We start from the raw sequence: 18,741 nt of genomic DNA, 5'->3' as shown, positions 1-18,741 counted from the left end.
AGCGATAAAAACAGCAATACAGACAGCCTTATCTGGGGCTTGATCCTGGCATCCCCATCAGCATGTTCAGCAGTCTGATAGCTGCACATGCAGAGAAGTGGGGGTGCAGTTTAAGGGCACCCCACATCCCCTGTACACTTTTCCCCCACACAATCGGGGGCCGACACTTGCACAGGGCTTCTATCTCCTTGAAGTCGCTCCAGCACCAACATTCTCTTTGTTCTGTCCATTGTTCTGTCTTCGGCTTCAAGGCATTTATTGAATCAAGATGGGCACGCATGAATGCCACTTGTTTTCATCAGAACCGCATATTATTACAGCTGTTTTTAGCTGCTTTAAATAATTTTAAAGCTTCTATGCTGAAATGTTTATATTACTTTTATTATCATTATTTTGCATGTGTGGTTTGCAATTTGTAGCTTTTGGGTATTGAACAGTATAGAAATAACACTAATAAATATACTAGTACTAATAAATACTACTGCTAACACTAATTCTAATACTAATAATTATATTCTTCTATCTGGACACACACACACATGCACACATATAGTTGTAAGTAAATGGAGGTGGGCAGAAATGAAGAGATGGAACTCAAAGGTGTTGCATCAATTTAGACCACATCTTTTTGGCAGATCTGTAGACAATGAAGCTGGGCAGGCCTCTGATCTATGCAGGCAACTAGCTCGGTGGTGTAGTGGGCAAGAAATCTGATTGCAGTTGAGTGATGTCTATGAGATCACCACCTGGAAGGATAACCTACTTTGGTGCTGCAAGGACTTGCTTGGACTGCAAAACTCCAAGAAAGTGTGGTGTGTTAGCCTCAAGGGCAATCCTTAGCTCTCTACTGGTCATGACCTATGACTGGAAAAGTGCCATGGGATGCTCAATAACTTTAACCCCGCTAAAAGTGCCTACATGTGTGCACCTTCAGTGACTGACAAGTTTCTGCTTAGTTACTCACCCTGCTACGTGCTCAGAATAAAATCTAGAAGGCACTTCCACAGATCTGCAAAAATATATTGTGGTCCAAAATCCGGTAAGTGTACCCATCCTGTCTAAATTTCCCTCTTAAAAGCAGAAAGATGAGGGCCTTCAGCAGCCAATCCTTACTTATCTATTAACCTTCGTATGAACTTGCTTAATCTCACACATCCACTTAATGCAGGCAAGCAATCTGGACACAAACCCTTATGCTTCAGCAAGCCAGGAGTGTTTCCTTGCAGGTGCAGCCTTGATGCCTGTTAGGGATCATGTGCAAGCTTTGCTGACAGTGTGGGAAGGAGGTGCTCCCATGCATGCCACATCTGCCCAACCACTGAGCAGCAGCAAACCAGCAAGCTGCCTGCAGGGTGGCAAACTCCTCCCATCAGTCCAAAATACCATGCTAGGTCCACAGATGTGCACCCATGGGCCCTTCTGCTCTAGTTTTCTAAGGGAGAACAAGCAAGCTTGATAGTTCATCCCAGACAGAGCATGTCCCTGACCTGTGCAATGGCTTCATACAAGTCTGGAGAGCCTTAAAGAGCTACCTAACCTCAGCCTGTACACCTAACAGGGATGAGCTAGGAGATGCAGTGGACCAGGCAGCATGGATACAGAGGGAGCATGTACCAAAAGCGCAGCTCCCCAAGGTAATGCCCACAGGGCTAGCCTTGCAACAGACCAGAAGTGTTATTTGGTCAGAAGTGACCCATTTTAGTGATGGAACTCTATCTCAGGCATTTTGCCCCTGAATGGTGAAAATTCCCCAGTGAACATTAGTGGGCATAGCTCTTCCACATGGGACAGGAAGAACAACACCCACAGTCCTCTGCCGCCATGACCAACCTTAGACCTTCCAATTAACATGCATCCCTTGCTGATTGTGCTGAAATTCCCAACAACGCAAGGCTGCCCAGGGTGGTTCTTCTGGACACACCATGGCAGCTCAGAAATCCAGAAAGAATTGGTGATGGCTGGTAAGGCCACCACATGGAACAGCACAGTTTCAATGGAGAATCACATTGTAAAGGCTGCTGGATCCACAAACTGAAGAAAATATCTGGGGACATGGGGCTGAGGGTTGTATGTACCATGGAATCAGAGGTATGATCCATTGCCCCTCTCTCTTTGGACTAGCATGCCAGCTTACATTTAATAGTATTTAGCTGATAGTCCCCTCCTTCTTGATAGGACACAAAAGTGCCGGATGTGCTCCATCTGTATGCCTGTTGCAAAATGTAAGTGCTCTCTACCTATCTTGACATAAGAGGCCCTGGTCCTGGGGTCTACGGACTGTAGCTTGCTCTACTTCATTCTGTCAATCTCCCAAATGAATTCATGCTCAGAAAGCCAGTTCCTGAAACCTTTGCACCTCATCACACAGTAAAGCATCAGCAGTGCCCTTGTCCAGGTCTAGTGTATGTCATGCACAGTAAAGAACATTGTATCTGTTGCAATATATTGTGGAGGTTCTGACCAGAGCCATCACTCTGCAATGACAAGAAATCAAAGTATGAGTGACCTAGACAGTGCCTTGATTGTTGCAGCAAAACTGCATTACAGAGTTAGGCAATGGATCTGCCCAGCTAGTTCAGCTGGTTCTTTTGATTTACAGCAGGCCTGCCCAAGTGATACAGGAAATGACTGAAGGATCAGATATTAGAATCCTGTAGAAAACTCTGCATATATCCACAATTCAGGCCAGTGTACAGATGAGAATATTGTCAATCACTATAAATATATCCAGTCTTACAAGAGAACCTGAACAGAAACCTGCTTCTAGAAAAATAATCCAGAAAGAGCTAAACAGTAAAACTTCCATTAGAAAAATGGCGTTTGGGCGTTTATTGTTCCTGAGTAGTACACTGAACGGCCATGTTCAAGCATCCCCTTGAGAAAACCTAATCCTGCTAGTTGTGACATTTTCTCATGCTGGGAACTCCACATGCAAGCATTAACACTTTCTCTGTATGAAGGAAGTGGAGGATCCTTCATACCCTGTACTTTGAGTGCTGTTAGTAAGGTGTTTTTCTTCCAGGATTATGTTTCTGTTTGTTGTACTTTTCTGCCTCTGTGCTGTAACCTGCCAAGTTTTTATCAGTTGTGCATTTCCCAGGTCTTTCAGCAATAGCGGGATCTGCCCATACATGAACTGTTAGACATATGCAGGAAAATTGTGGTCATTCCAAATCCTCTCTCCTAACCAGTTATCAAGCCTCCATTGTGATGATCTCAAAAAATAACCACAAAACTCAATGTTCCAGAGGCATCACAGGGTACCTTGGCATCTTGACTTCCAGCAGTAATTCCCGTTTCCAAAAGGTGATCCTGTTAAACTTCTCTAAGCAGCTTAGCTCTATCACATATCATTGCAGCAGAAACACTGAGGTGCTGGTGCAATAATTTAAGGCCCTGCATTAAGCTACATAATTATCTGAGGATGCTCAGCCCGGGTAATTACTTTGCAGGCAAAACGGAAGTGACCAACCTTTTCCTGAACCTTACTTGATGGGACCTTGCCACCCACTAAATCCTGTCTCATAGCCTGGAACATTTATCAGTCAGGATCTTTGTCACTGGTTAAATCAATTTCATTTGCCAAAAGTAACAGAACAAAGAGCTGCCCTCCATTTTCTCATGTGCGATGGAATGCCCAGTTCATGTGCTAAGTCTTGGAATTCCCACATTAAGTAGTTCTGCTGATCAGTGTCACCTGACTCTGCAAACAGGATATCATTCAAATAAAGCATGGTATTCTGTATTGTTCCCATTCAAAAATGAGCTAAATGGTTCAAATGCACCATATGTAATATAGTGTCCCATAAGAAAAATTCTATCTAAACAAAATTGGCCTTGAAAACAGAATTGCATTTTTCCCTATGAAAAATTTTCCATACTACATATAATTCCTAGCCATCAAAGGAGACAGAGTGGATTCAACAAAAGTGACCCAAAAGCTGCCATTCACTGAGACACCCTTTGGAAAAGACAGATTATGAATCAGTCTGAATTCTCCTGGCTCTTTCTTGGGTACAAGTTTTGAGCTTTATGTCCTACAATAATCAAGTAGTAAAACCAAGTCCTGTAAATACATTTATGACCAGCCTTATGAATACAATTAGAGCCACTGTGGTGTAGTGGTTAAGAGCATAGGACTGGGACTCAGATGATCTGGGTTCGAGTCCCTGCTCAGCCATGGAGCCAACTGGGTGACTTTGGGCCAGTCACAGACTCTCAGCCCAACCTACCTCACAGGGCTGTTGTTGTGAAGATAAGATGGAGGAGGAGAATGATGTAAGCTGCCTTGAGCCCTTTGTAGGAAAAAGGCAGGATATGCATCGATAAATAGATAAACAAATAAATAAAAACTGCTTTGCCATTGTAGTCTTTCTCTGTTTCCAGGAAACTCTATGTATTGAAGCATTAAATTATATTTATGAATTGATTATTTTAGATATATTTCTAAGCAATGTACAAAGAGCAAGATTGCTTTCCTGCGAATGCATGCTGGAAGATCTCTTCACTATTGTGCTCGAGTTTTGGAAATGCATACCACACCCTTAAAACTGGATCAGCAGCAAATTAGCAGCCATTACAGTGTTAGCAACCTAGCTGTGGCATCTTGCACCAATTGAATGGCAACGTCATGATGTTCATGGAAGTATGCCAAGTGTCAGTTCTAGGGATGGGTGAATGAGCAATGCTCAAGATTCTCTAACATCATCTCTGCTTGTGGTCACTGCTTGCTCAGCATGAATGGGAAACTTGTGAAAACTGGGCAGTGACCAAACGGGAAATTGGTACAATTTGAACTGGCAATTGTATGTTAGCATATGTTTGATTAACCGCAAATATTTTGGTGTCCTCATGATAATACGTTCAGTGCTTTCAGTGTGCCATTCTTGTACATCCCTCATCAGGTTAACAAAATAAAGATTCTTTGTTTTCCGGTCCTTCCACCCCTCACCCCTGTGCTGCTACTTGTTTTTTGCAGTGCTTTTAATAGATTTAGACATAAAAGCTAAGGCATTTCACAGGCTATTTATTATGTACAGGGGAAGCACAGTTCAAAATGAGGTTTTCATTTCAGTTAATTTAATGTTTGGAATCTGTCAGATTAACTCAAAGATTGGGTACTTCTCCACAAAGGAAATTGTGCCATCCGGCTTCCGCCCCTCTGGTTAGTCTACTTTGAGTACATTCATTAAACTGATAAATGATTTCCTGCAGGAATCATTAGGACTGCTCCAGGCTAAGAAGAAATAACATTAGAATGAGAGATGACAGGAAAACGCTTGCTACAGCAGATTGGAAGAAGCCTCTCGGTTGTCATTTGTTTGTCTGTCTCCCATGTTCAGTCAAGTTAGAAAGTCAACATCTGGGCATAGTGATGGATCTTGAAAGATGAGGAATGGTTTCGTTTGATGGCCAGTTAGGGTTAAATCCTACTATTGCTTGAAGCAGGACATAAGACAAGGTAATAGGAACATAAAAAGTGGCTTTCTACTAGGTCAGATTAGTTGTCCATCTGCTTCAATATCATCTACTCTCGCTGGCAGTGGCTGTCTATGATCTTAGGCAATGGTTCTTCCCATCACCTCTACCTGCTTGTTTTAATTGGTAATACCAAGGACCAAACCTTCCAAGGAGCTTCTGCATGCAAAGCTTCATTACTTTGCAACGATCTCAGCTACCACCAGATTGTAAGGAGACCCCACCATTCCTTTCATGATTGCTGCAGTGGGGGATGCTTCCAAAATATTTCTTAATTAACTACTGTACAAATTTGGAGGCGATCCTGAGTCCTTGTTTTCCAAGTGAAACTGAAGTATTACATATTTGTCAGTGCTTCAGAATATGTTTGTGTTTATGTGCATGCAAAGTACAAAGCATAATTTGCTATTCACAACTGAATTGAATTACTTCAGTTCATTAGTCTCTTCCCTGCCTCTAGATTACTGTTGTGTAGGTATGTTTGTATAAAACAATGTATTAAAAAATTGGATAAGACTGCACACACAATTACACCAGAGCAGCTTTTCTCAAGTGTTTGTACTTGCATTCATTGATTAAATACCATCAAAAATAAAGCTGATGAGGATGAACACACCAGGTATTGTCTAGCAACAATTCCCATAACCCCTTACCACTGGCTATAGGGGCTGTAGATAATGATAATGACAGTGGTGATGTCAATGATAACAACACTAATTCAGGAATATAAAAACTGCATATGATTAAAGAAGAAAGAAAAAAGGGAACAAAGCTGAACATTGCCATTTTAAAATAAAATGTAATTAAATCCATAGCACTAATGGCATGATCCTCAGCATGACCTTCATGTGTGTGTGTGTGTGTGTGTGTGTAAGAGAGAGAGAGACCATGCCACTATTATTAAAATAATTATGTGTAGATGTCAGCAAAAGCAACTCAAATATCCATATTTGTATCCATTTGTAGATTATGCCTAAAGGCATACATTTAAAAACGATAACATTAGTCCTTCAGCTATCCAAATGGAACCGAACATTCATTTACATTGACCTTGTATTGAAGTCGAGGAGATTTCTGCCAAAATCTGTGTGGTCATTTTGGCAGGAAAAAAATCCTACACCCTTATAGGACATTTTCTGTTTAAACCTAAATTTCTTAAACTTAATGCTGAGTCCAGTATTTTTTTTTTCTAAATTTGCTGGTTAGTTGTAAGATTTTTGTTAGGTACTTTTTGAGAGTAGAGCCTGGTAAAGTCACAGTAATGTTTTGTGGCTCAGCTGAAGTTAATATATCAATCATTTCTAATCATAATTATGAAGAGTCAGCAGTATAGGAATTGAGCTGTTGAGGAGTGAGAGTTATTTGGGATAATACTGGTTTTAGAATCTAGAGCTGATTGTGCAAGGCGACTAATTCTCCCTGGAATCTCCGGAGAATTTGTGCATTGTTCCAAACTTAAATTTAAAAGAAGGGAAAAAATAATCTTTGTTTAAATAAATGTTGCAACTTTCTAGCATTCTCTTCAAAGCTCATTAACAGTCATGAACAAAACTTCAGTTCACATGTGATAGCTGCTAATCTTGGTTGGTACTGCTTTTTTATCCACTAGAACCAATACGCTATGTTCTACTCCATTTGGCTCATTAGATGTTTGAAGGATTTCTTGATGCTGTGTGCATTTGGTAAGAGTCATTAGGTGGCAAGGCCAGCTTGCTGTCAAGCTGTTAATTAACTGACTTGTTGCAAATTTTCAAATATCTCCTCCTGCCTAAAACCATTGTATTGCTCACCGCAACCAAAACAAGATTTCCCAGGATACTTCTTTAATCTCTTACACTATATGAGTTTCATTGGTTTTGGTGATTATCTACACTGTGGCAATTTTACTTCTAAGTTAAGTAAACAGCACCCAAGCACATCCTTAAAAAAAGTTTTGGGAAGAGTTAAAAATCTGTCTCTCTAAGGAAATGGAGATGCACCAGAAACAATTTCAAATTGAGAGGAAAAGAAATAGCAATCCTTGTCGTCCGTTTGAGAAGAACATGAGGAAAAAAGTAATAGTATGAAGGAAACACAAAACTGTAAATGCAATAAAGCAGAAAGATGATGTTCATATCTAATACCTGATGTTTTCTTGATACCAGAATGCATTGCTTAGGAATGGGGTGGAGTGGGGCATCCCTGAATCTTCTAATACCAAGGCAAATGGAACATGGTGGAAGCTATCGTGCTATGGAACAATGGGTAACATACAAGTATTTTAAATAAATAAATAAAGCCATAAGTATCCCACCAAAAAGAAAAAGAAGATGGTGGTAATTCCCAAAGAGCCCTGTGCAGATGTGCATCAGCAAAGCACTGCACACCCAGCATGTGAAATGCTCATAACTATGACAAAGGCTATGTGAAGAGAGAATGGGCAGCTACTGAAATGTTCAGGCAAGGCTGTTTTTCTATGCATAGCGAGCGTTACTGCAAGGCAGTTTTTGTGAGATGGAGCAGTGTGGGCTCTCTTGGGTCATGACTGATGTCTCCTGAACCAGGTATACCTAAAGAATCCTTTACCCATGGGATGCATCAAGCCCACAACTGCTTACTCTTGCCTCTTGTCTCTAGCTAGTCCCTTGGAAATGGGCTCAAATGCCGAGTTGAGCTCTTACACATTAAGAAGTAACCCTTCTTACTTTTCAGGCAGATACAGCTCCTTTCTGACCACATTCATCCAAGAAGTTGTACTGAATGTAATTCTGTTCCTGGACAACCCAAACAGTGAAAACCCCATATCAAGCAACTTCTTATGTCATAAATAATCTCCAAATTTAAATAGCTTTTAAAAGGTTCTTTCTAGCTCCTATCACATTTCCACTCACATACTTCCCAAAGTATGAGGTATGATGGTGGATCAGACTTATAATGGATTTCTGTTGGGGCGACAAAAGCATATAAGCGCCATGCCTCTGGGTCAATAGCAATTTCAGTCAGAATTAAGGCCCACATTGCAGATGAGGAGCTTGCAAGAACATAGGTAATTAATTCTTTCTAGTTACTTGTGGAATTGACAATAGGAGGGATAGAGAGGAATCCCACTCCCTTCTCACAGTGCAATACCACAAAGGAAATTCTGATGGGTTAACCAAAGGAGGCAGGAGAACAGAATGCCTTAGGAGACTGACTATCTTGCTCCCATGACTAGACTGAAGGAGCAATGAAAACTAGCAGGGGACATGGGTTTCATGCAGCTGCACCAATGGCCCTTTCTCCTCTGTTGGTAGATCGTGACGGTATAACTAGGTCTCATTTATTATGGTATTTCAAAAAGTATGAATCCAATAAATTCATATCACAATGTAATCCAACCAAATTTCCCCAGAACCCATTTTACTGTTACCATAAAAGTGGTCGGACCAGAGTTTCACAACTGTTTGCCCAGTCCTATTAAAGTTGCAGTATGTATCCCCCTTTCAGGCCAATTTAGATGCTATTACACTATTTTTATTACCTGAAGAGACCCACTAGATTCTTTTGTGTGCACAAACAAGCTGAAGGTAAATGCAACAGGATCCAGACCTTGCCATGCCAGAAATTAAGCAGCACAAATACTGAATTTTACCATGTGGGTAAGAGTAAACACTTTCCCTAGATGCTAATATTGTCCACTGGTTTATTTCCAGCAGAATTGCAGAACTAGCTAATTGCAGTGTGGATTGACAGGAAATGATAGCTCACATTAGCCAAAAAGTGGTTGTCAGTATAAATTGCTTTGCAGTAATTTTGAAGACAAGCTAATCACATGAAAAATCTAATTTTGAGTCATGTTGGAACAGATGAAAGTGACAGAATGACAAGCATACATGAACGATGTCCAAATGGAATGAAGCTTCTAATATCATAGAGGTGTTAATAACTTTATGAATTAACATTGAGTATTCATATAATTATTTGACACAATTGTTCAGTGCATAGAACCTATTGCTATAGAACCAAATGAGCTAAAAGAGTTTTCCAATATTCTTTTGGGATATTAGTGGAAAGTAAAAGGGTGTGTGTTGCCAAATATGCTTATGGGGCGGGGTTGGGGTTGGATTTTGGTAACAGCTGTGTGAGGGAAGGGAAATAACATTTCAGAAAATCTCTCAGGAAACTCTTCTGAGAAATTCTGGGTCGCATAATGTTGAATGATACTGTCTTGTTAGTTCTTACTGTTGGATGAAAGTAGCAATGAGCAAAAAGAGGAAGGCTTGAAAGGGTGGGACCAATATTCCCTTCAAGAATATTAAGATAGCATTAACAAGTTTAAATCCTGATCCTCAGTTGCAGTTAGCAAAACTCAAATTGAAATTCCCCATCACATTCACAGACAGGAAAAAAATGGGGAGGCCATTTGGGCAGAACAGATTCTACTCCTGCTGGACAATCAAGGCTGGGTAACAGAACATGCATGATATTGGAACTTAAAACTACAATTGTCTACATATAATGTTTATTTCACATGAAATAAGCTTTATGGGATGGTGATACAGGAATTATTGAAGCTTCTCTCCTGAGATGAATGTACCCAAGTTGGGAGAAAAGAAGTCGTATCCCACTCACTCCCCCTGTTTCGATTCAATTTTCACTCAGCTGAACTATCACAGTTGTGTGTGTGTGTGTGTGTGTGCGTATAGGTTAACAGAGATACTGCTCAGGGAATTTGCTCTGAAATAGACTAGATGGTTTGTTTCAAAAAGCCAGAGTATATTTAGCAGGAAAAGATGTTCATGCAAGACTTCTCCTGGGAAGCTACTTAAAAGCCTGTTGTTGGCTAGAATGAATACCAATGAGTGCTACTAAATGGAGATACTAATTGCTACATAACTGGAATGTCTTCAGGTAAGATACAGGTGCATGGGTGTCACTACTTAGAATCATCTTCTGTATCTGAAGAAATAAGCATCTTGGAAGGTTAGCTCTTTGGCTGTGCATGAGATGATGGAGAGCACACATAGAAACTCTCCTAGAAACAAGACCATCATTTCACATGATCCCCCATCTTGATATGATCAGGCTTGGTAAAGTCCAGTCATCCTCTGCAGTTCATAATTTTTCAAGCCCCTCTTCTGATTAACAAAACACTTATCCTCCCTGATTGTGGGTGAGATTCTATGGGGCATGACAGATGCCTGGTGGGCAGATATGGTTGGGAAGGAATTCTAGGAATGTGGGCATCTCAGAGCAGACAACCTTTTTTCTAATACGGCCAGGAGTGTGACTGAACCCCTTTATACCCCATGGATCAGATTAGAGCTCCCAGGTGTTACCCACTTAGTAAAGAAGAAGAACCTCAAAGAGGTAGTCCTCTTGCCTTCAACCTGGCACCTTTCAACAGGCTTCTGACTTGCATGTTACCTGCTCTAGTGACCTAGTGAGTGCAAGGCCCTTCTTGTATAAATGGGGGTTGGGGAAGTTCTGTCTCTGGTGGCTCCAGATCAAAGGAGGGCCTCTGAGGTCAACAGGTTCTCCTGGCTGACAATGTGTGCACGCACGCACGCACGCACACGCGCGCACAGACACACACCAGAAAGAGTGGAAAAATGTGTTTGGTTTACGAGGAACATACACAGTTAATGAACAGGGTGTACTTAGATGAAAAAGCTGAGACATGTACCAGGACTGTTTGGGATGTGTTTGTTCATTTGCACATTTAGCCCCTTTAAAAGAGATGGGGACAGGAACAATATATTCTGAATGAAACTATCCCATTAAACCAATATCAAAATCAATAAAATCCAGTGGAAAATATTTTCAATTGATTTTTGTTGAATGTTAATTTCATTTTAATGGGTAAGTTTCATTCTAAATATAATGCAAGCTTTAAAATGCCCATCCTTCTATGAATAATGACCTTCCTTCTGTGAGCTTAACCTAGTTTCTCAAGATGCCTTGAACCGAAATGCCTCCTCTGGATTTTAACATGTGTGAGGCAGTTGTACATTCCATTTCTTAAGCTAGTGTTGGTATTACCAAAAGAAAAAGGAGGAGGAGGTGGATAGGGTAGGGTAGGGAAGGGAAGGGAAGTTTTCAGTTCCCATACCTAAGCTGTAGAGGGTCCCAAATACAATTCCTGGCAGTGCTGGTTAAAAATCTCTCAGGTAGAAGATGAAAGTAAAGACACTCTGCTTGATGTCCATATCTTAGTGGCAGAATGCCTACTTTTCATGCAAAAGAATTCAACTTCAATTCTTAATAACTCCAGGAAATATGTACCAGTTAACAGGTGATAAGAAGGAGGTCCCTCAACACAAAACTCAGCAGAACAGCTGCCATTTGGGATCAAGCAACAGTCTTCCACTCTTTCTGATGGGAGATTCACCTGGAAGCTGAATATGTATTTGGGAATGTCTTAATTTCTCATGGTAGACTTGTATGCTGGTGGTGGTGCTGTTGTGACACACCAAAGATTCATCTGCAAGCCAAGAGGAGTGTTTAACAACCCACCAGTTGAAAATGGGTCATGTAGTCAATGCTAGGCTAGTTTAAATAAAGCAGTTTCATGTGCTCATATGCCTAAAATACATCTATACCTGCCTTGATGCAGAGTCAAAAATGCCATGTCCCATCCTGGAAGCATAGTCAATCAGAAACTTGAAAGAGTACCTCACAGAAACTTGTGTCCACCTCATAATAAATGCTTATTTGGGATAGGGAGGAGATGCCGTGCCGGCATCCTTGTGTATGCATTTGGCTATACAGACTAATTAGAGATGCTCTAATTTGTATATTAAGAGCACTTCTGCATGTACCTCAAAAAGAATGCAGGGCTACTGATTGCTATATAATATAACTTTATTAAAAAGAGCGCATTAACATCCTTGTATGAATTAAAATTAGCACAGTTCTTCTAAGATAGCAAGAGAATAAAATTTCATTTTCATAACTGTTATAACTGTGCATTGGGTTTGGTTAATGTTGTTGTTGGGAATACTAATCAAATTAACGCTGATAAGGAAAATGTAATGAAAATGGTTCCATGGAGTTAAAAAAAAGACTCTTAAATGTGCTCAAATTTTCTTTGCTTTTCATAGCCCATCATAATTTATAATAAGTGCCAAGTAAAAGCACTAATATGCAAATATATGCCATCTCCAAATAGAAAATGTTCCAGAATTTAAATAGCATATGCTGGGCATATATTAGAAATTTCGTTCTTTCTATGTCCAGTTGCAATCATTATTAAAGAGGCTACCAATTCTTCCCTACTCAATTTTGTTTACACATTTTCAATTTTGAATTACATTTTGAATATTCAATTTACCTCTAAAGCTGAACTGACAAATTATTTGTCATCTTTAAATATTCACATTATATATTGAACTTGCCTCAGTTTGAGGACCAGAAGGTGGCCAGTGAATGAGGGAGGGTTTATCTGTCTTGAATGACTTGATATTCCTTGTCCTTTAATAAAGCTTCTTATAGTTTGGGAAAAGTGGGAGGAAAGGAGAAGGGAAATGGTAATTGACTTCCTAAGTGTTTTTACAGGGCTCTTGAAACCTGTTTTATTTTATTTTAATTTTTACTGGCATATTGAGCAAGTCCAATTAATTTAGTGAAAGCTGCACATTTATTTATTAGGGGGTACAAGGAAATGTGTTTCAGATCAAGAAGATTATGGTTATAGCTTTATATTTCTCAACTCTGCTAGTAGTGATTTAAAAAAATATGTTTCGTGGAAGTAAACAGATGAAAAGAATGGTGGCAATTGATATGTTTAAAAGGTTGATGATACAAGAGTATATGTTTAAGTCAATGTTGTATTTTGCTGTTTAGTGGATTAAATTAGTCCCAGACAATATTTTATTTGCCATAAATGGATTCAAAAGAAATATCTAGAGTGGGTGGGTGGGGAAATCTGCCTTTGGTGTCAAATCAAGTAGGCTCCATCACTCCAGCCTTCATTCAAAGGCAGACCAAGTCATTAGTTTGCTGCTATTACACCAGGCAGACAATTTATTGTTAAGTGCTTGTCAGAGGAGAAAAATCTGCTTTTCTAGCAGCTCTCAATGGCACTGACATTTACCCAGAGTAAATCTAGCACGGATAGGCTCAGAACCGTACTGCCTGACAGACGTGACATTTACGACTGCCATACTTTAACCAATATTGTGATGATAAGGTCTTGGATGTCCCAAGGAACTGGTGAAATATAATTTCAGACCTAATGGATAGTCTATTTACCTTTTCACTAAGGCCCAAGAAGAAATAAATTAAGGATCCTTCTTGGCTTCTTGGTGGGTCCTGGAAATAGGCAAATTAAATCTTCCTCCAGATTTCCCCCAGAGGTTAGGAAAAAGGAAAGGTTTTTAAAATTATTATTTTTGGAACCTATAAATAAGCAAGGCTAAGACCTGTAGACTACAGTTTACTCAGCATGCCATGAAAACAATTAGTTGATTTAAACAGCAGGAAAGAATGTGTTTCTGGAAGAAGGGTGTTTTCTGAAATTACATCAACAATGCCTTTTGTCTAGGACGTTTTTGAATGTTGTTTGCTGTTTTGCATGCTGTTTCACTAGAAAGCGGAATTGAGTTGTTGATGTTGTTGTTTTTAATAGGATGCATATTCTAGTCATTACAGTTCTCTCATTGATCCGGAGATGGAAAGAAACATAAACTGGTGTATACTAATAGTTATTCTGGACATAGAGCTGAGCATAGGACTGCACTGTTTTATAGAATACCACTTTTATGGAATACCAATCCGGTAGTTCTGTGAAGGGAAGGGAAGGGAAAGGAAAGGAAAGGAAAGGAAAGGAAAGGAAAGGAAAGGAAAGGAAAGGAAAGGAAAGGAGGGAGAATTGACCTATTTGTAAAGGTCTGGAGATGAACAAAATAACTAAGGTGGTACAAAGAAAAGACAATTAGAAATGTCTTATTATTGTTTTGCCCTAAATAAGTTATTTTATTTTATATTTATGAGTTATATATAAAATAATCTAGAAAATCAATCAAAAGATAGAAGAGCAATTAAATATTGAGGGAAAACAATCTCTAAAAAGTGAAAACTAACAGGAAATCATACTGCAAAGCCAGTACAGTAAAAAAAAAAAAAAAAAAAAAAAAAAAAAAAAAAAAAAAAAAAAAAAAAGGTAGTACAATGGACAATATCATAAAATTGTATGTGGTTGAGCAGGGAAAACCACTTAAGGTATACAGGAGTTTAAGGCACTAACATGACAGTTTTATTTGTTTATTTATTTGTACACCATGCATTCCAGGTGTCAGAGGATTAGAAATTCCAGGAGAATCCAGATGTGGGTTCAATTTGAAGATTGCTCATCTTTTCTACTCTTTTTATAGTTAAGATTACATCAGTCTGTGATTCTCTCTCTATCAGCCTTTACTCAAGGTAGGAGTCTTATCTGTGTCTCGTCCTCTAAACTTTTGTCCGCCTACTTCTTTATTATTATCTTCTTATCTGTTTGTGACCTTCTGCCATAAGTCCTTGGACTGCTTATCCTAGGAAATTGACTGACATTGAATGGTTCTATACAGACCTACTTTTAGACCTTCCAAAATAACATTGTTATGTTTGGATGCCTCAGCTTGGATGCCTCACATGTCATTCTGTCCCCATTCTGTATGGCTGCATTTTTCTGCTTTAGTATGCAAAATACAAAAACAAACAAACAAACAAATATATAAATAAATGGATAGATGGACACCTGCTTGCATTAGGCTGCATCTGGAGCTTTCAATTCTGAGCTACAACACTTTTTGGGTGAGTGTCGGAAGCTGCCATCTGCACCTGCTCTAAGTTCTCAAAACTTGAAATACAAATAATATCAGGCAGTCTCCGAATTGCTTTTTATACAACACTTGTTTTGATAAACACAAGGTCGGATAAAATAAAATTCAACAGCTGACTCAACATGATTGGTAAGTCAGACACCTTCTGTCTTTGGGGAAATTAAATCTGTGTGCAGCAGTGTGCTTATAGGCCAGGCTTACTGCTCAGACTGCAAGAGAGTCCATAACGCTTGGTAATACTGGATTCTGGATACAGTGAAGAGCCCCAGATTGAATGAATTCCCAAATCCCAAACCCAGTTTTATCATGCTTCGCATGAACTCTGCAGTCTCTCTTTCCTGGGCATTGAGTAATAACTTTCATACTGGCTATTGTGCACTTGCATCCCATTATACAACAATTTGGAAACTTTTGTAACAAGAGGATTTGCTGAATGCAGTTGGAGCTTAGCCCATTACCTGGCTGTCTGCCAGGTTTTTCAGTAGAGCTCCTTTGAGTTGTGAAGTCAGAACTTTGCTGATAGGGATGGTGAAGGCATGTGCATAACATGAAAACTTTGGACTTAATGAGACTGGCTGAACTTAGTGAACAGTTTCAACCCTATGGCCTTAATACAGCTCCTTCCCTCAGCCTCTGTCAGACAGTGAATAGATTTGTATGCAGTTTTTCTGACCCCCACCTGGTACTCCTTCCTTCTTGTATCTATGTATTTACCGGTCTGTTTTCTTATTCATGAGTTTCAGATGCATCATTGTTGACTGGCTGTCATCCCAGCTCCAGGGCTATTCTTTGCAACAGAAGCAATCTGAGAAGCAGCTAACATTTAAACAATATCTACATATTCTGTATACTAGCAGGTGTCAAAAATGTGTTTCAGTTCATTCATTCATACATTCTGTTACCATAAATGACTCCATTTCTCCACCTAGAACCAAACAGGGATTTGAACACCATCTTTAGTTAAAATTCATTTTCAGGCTTGTGAAATAATAAGTTCAACAGCTCAAAACAACCCCCAAATTCTTGAAAAAAACATGCAAATAAAAGGTGTGCAGTTTTGACAAATGTGAAACAACAATCTGTTAAATGATGAGGAAAACGCATATTTTGCAAAATTCACATAATTCACACATGTATTTGAGGAAATATGCATGAAATTACATACAAATTTTCATGCAAAAGAGAGTAAAATGCTCCAATTCTGATTAAAACATGTTTCTGAATGAAGATTGAGATGGAACTCAGAAAAACTTGCCAAGCTATTTTTTCCCTAATTTAAGAATGCTTTTAATTTAACCATGCCTTCTGCTCATGCCTTCCCAATTTTCCTATGAAAATGCCAAGCCCTGTCTGAATGGCTCCCTTCAAGACTGTGTTGTGGAAACCAGGTTCCCAGAATGACAAATGTGGTGATCTTTCAAAAGCACAACTTTATTCAGTCTGCAGTGGATTCATCCTTTGCCCCCTTGAGGACTTAACCAGCACTTCCTCCCTTGGGTCTTTCCAGTACTGCTGCCTGTGAATGCTTGAATCTGAGTGGGGCTTCCTCTGCTTCTACAAACAAGTGAACACCTCGATCAGCTTTCAGACACTCAGAAGGAAGCATAACTGGAGAGCCCCAAAAGAAGAAGTTCTTCAGGGACAATTCTGCATAGGTTTAGACAGAGAACAAAGTCCTACAACCCCCAGCATTTCTGAATCATTGTGGAAGCATGGAGACTACTGAGGCCTTTTTCAAGCTAAATATTTGTAGGCTTGTGTCCTTATGGTACTTCTTAGAAAACGCGAAGACTGCAAAGACAAAATGGGGTACAATGGCAGAATAGTAAGTGTGCACACACATGAACACAAAGTTATCAGTTTTAGAATACATGGTGAATTGATTTCTCAGTTCCTGGCATCCTAAAGCACCATCCCAAATTCCTGGGAACTTTGAAAATATATTTATTTCCAGGGCAATTGAGTCTATAGGACAGATATTGGATCCCTTGTTCTCCTGTTTTCCTGGGATATTTTCTCCAAGGGCAATGCTAGATACATTTATGTTGTTGTATCTAGGGCTGGAAGAAAGTGGAACATAATGCTTCCAGAAGACTCCAAGTCTATATTTTGGATTGAAGCATCCTGGAAAATTACATTTCCCAAGATCTTTACTGTCTTTAGTGCCTAAGGGGTGATGCGAATTGGAGACTTCTCAGAGAGATGACATATGATTATCATCATGATGAGGTAAGTGAGAAGGGAAAGTTTGGCAAGGGGCAGTGGGGCTGTTAATAGTGAGAGACTCACAGGGATGGTTTGGGGACTCACAGAAGAAGTATGGGAGAGCTGATGGATACACCTTGAAGGATGACAGTATCATGGAAGAGCCTGCAAACATCTATGAATGAGAACTCAGTGGCATGCAAAAAATGTAGAGAAGTCCTGGTAGTCATCTTCTGCCACTGCCGCCTCCATTTCATGATTCACAATTCTTTCTACATGCTTGAGATTTAGAGAGTACGACCAGCGGAAGCACCACCCCATTTCCCTGATGGAGGAAAGCTTAGGACAGACAAGAATAAATAATTATTCACATAACATATAGTTGAACATTATTGCATAATACATTAAGGTATAGTACATTATTCACATGATGTGTAGTTAAATTCACTGTCATGCGAAGCAGTGATGGCCACCAGTCTGGATGGCTTTGAAAGGGGATCTGACAGATTTATGGAGGAGATAGCTATGAGTAGCTACTAACCTTGCTGACTATGTGCTACCTCCTTTACCAGAGGTGTCATGCTTGCATGCACCAGCTCCTGTGGAGCTTGGGCAGGAAGGGGTCTTGCACCCACCCTGCTTGGGGGATCTTGTGGGCAGCTGACTTGCCATCATGTGTATAGACTGCTGGATTGGATGGACCTTTGGTCTGATCCATAATGGATTTTCTCTGTTATGTTCATTTTAAATTGGCAGAATTCATGGCACTATCATGTCCACAGGAAAAAATGGAGATTGCTTCTGCAGTCTTGAGACTGAACACATTTTCTTGGGAATAAGTACCATGTTATTGTAGAAAAATATAAAGTAAATAAAATGAGCCTCTGTAAACAGAGCGAGTCAGAAGGGGTCTCCCGGGCCATCTAGTCTGACCTCCGGCACCAGCCAGCTCCACTCACGACATGCCCACCATGTGGACGCCCAGCCTATCCTTGAACACCTGCACCAATGGGGCCGCAACAACCTCTCATGGAAGCCCATTCCACACCCTCAGGGTCATGACTGTCAGGAAGTGGTTCCTGGCATCCAAATGGAACCTTGGCTCCCTGAGCTTTGCTCCATTGGAGCGTGTCCTGCCTTCCTCTGCACGGGAGAACAGGTCTCTGCCCATCTCCATGTGACATCCCCTCACATACCTGTATGTCGCCAACATATCCCCTCTGAGTCTCCTCTTCTCCAGGCTGAAGAGACCCAGTTCCCTCAGTCTCACCTCTTA

General features: G+C 40.1%; 1 long non-coding RNA gene across 5 annotated transcripts in view; it reads right to left on the bottom strand.

Annotated features, from left to right (window-relative positions):
- LOC123022002 overlaps window positions 1–18,741 on the bottom strand; it is a 59,696-nt gene that overhangs the window by 14,244 nt on the left and 26,711 nt on the right. For 4 of the 5 annotated variants that reach the window (XR_006414454.1, XR_006414453.1, XR_006414451.1 and 1 more), the window contains one exon: window positions 17,550–17,804. This is a non-coding gene — a long non-coding RNA (uncharacterized LOC123022002). The remainder of the gene's footprint in view (window positions 1–17,549; window positions 17,805–18,741) is intronic. The other variant, XR_006414452.1, reaches the window with a different exon arrangement.

Source organism: Varanus komodoensis, unplaced genomic scaffold, assembly GCF_004798865.1.
Source record: "Varanus komodoensis strain SLA01 unplaced genomic scaffold, ASM479886v1 scaffold18_3, whole genome shotgun sequence".
Taxonomy (NCBI): Eukaryota; Metazoa; Chordata; class Lepidosauria; order Squamata; family Varanidae; genus Varanus; species Varanus komodoensis.
This window is presented reverse-complemented; position numbering and strand designations above follow the sequence as displayed.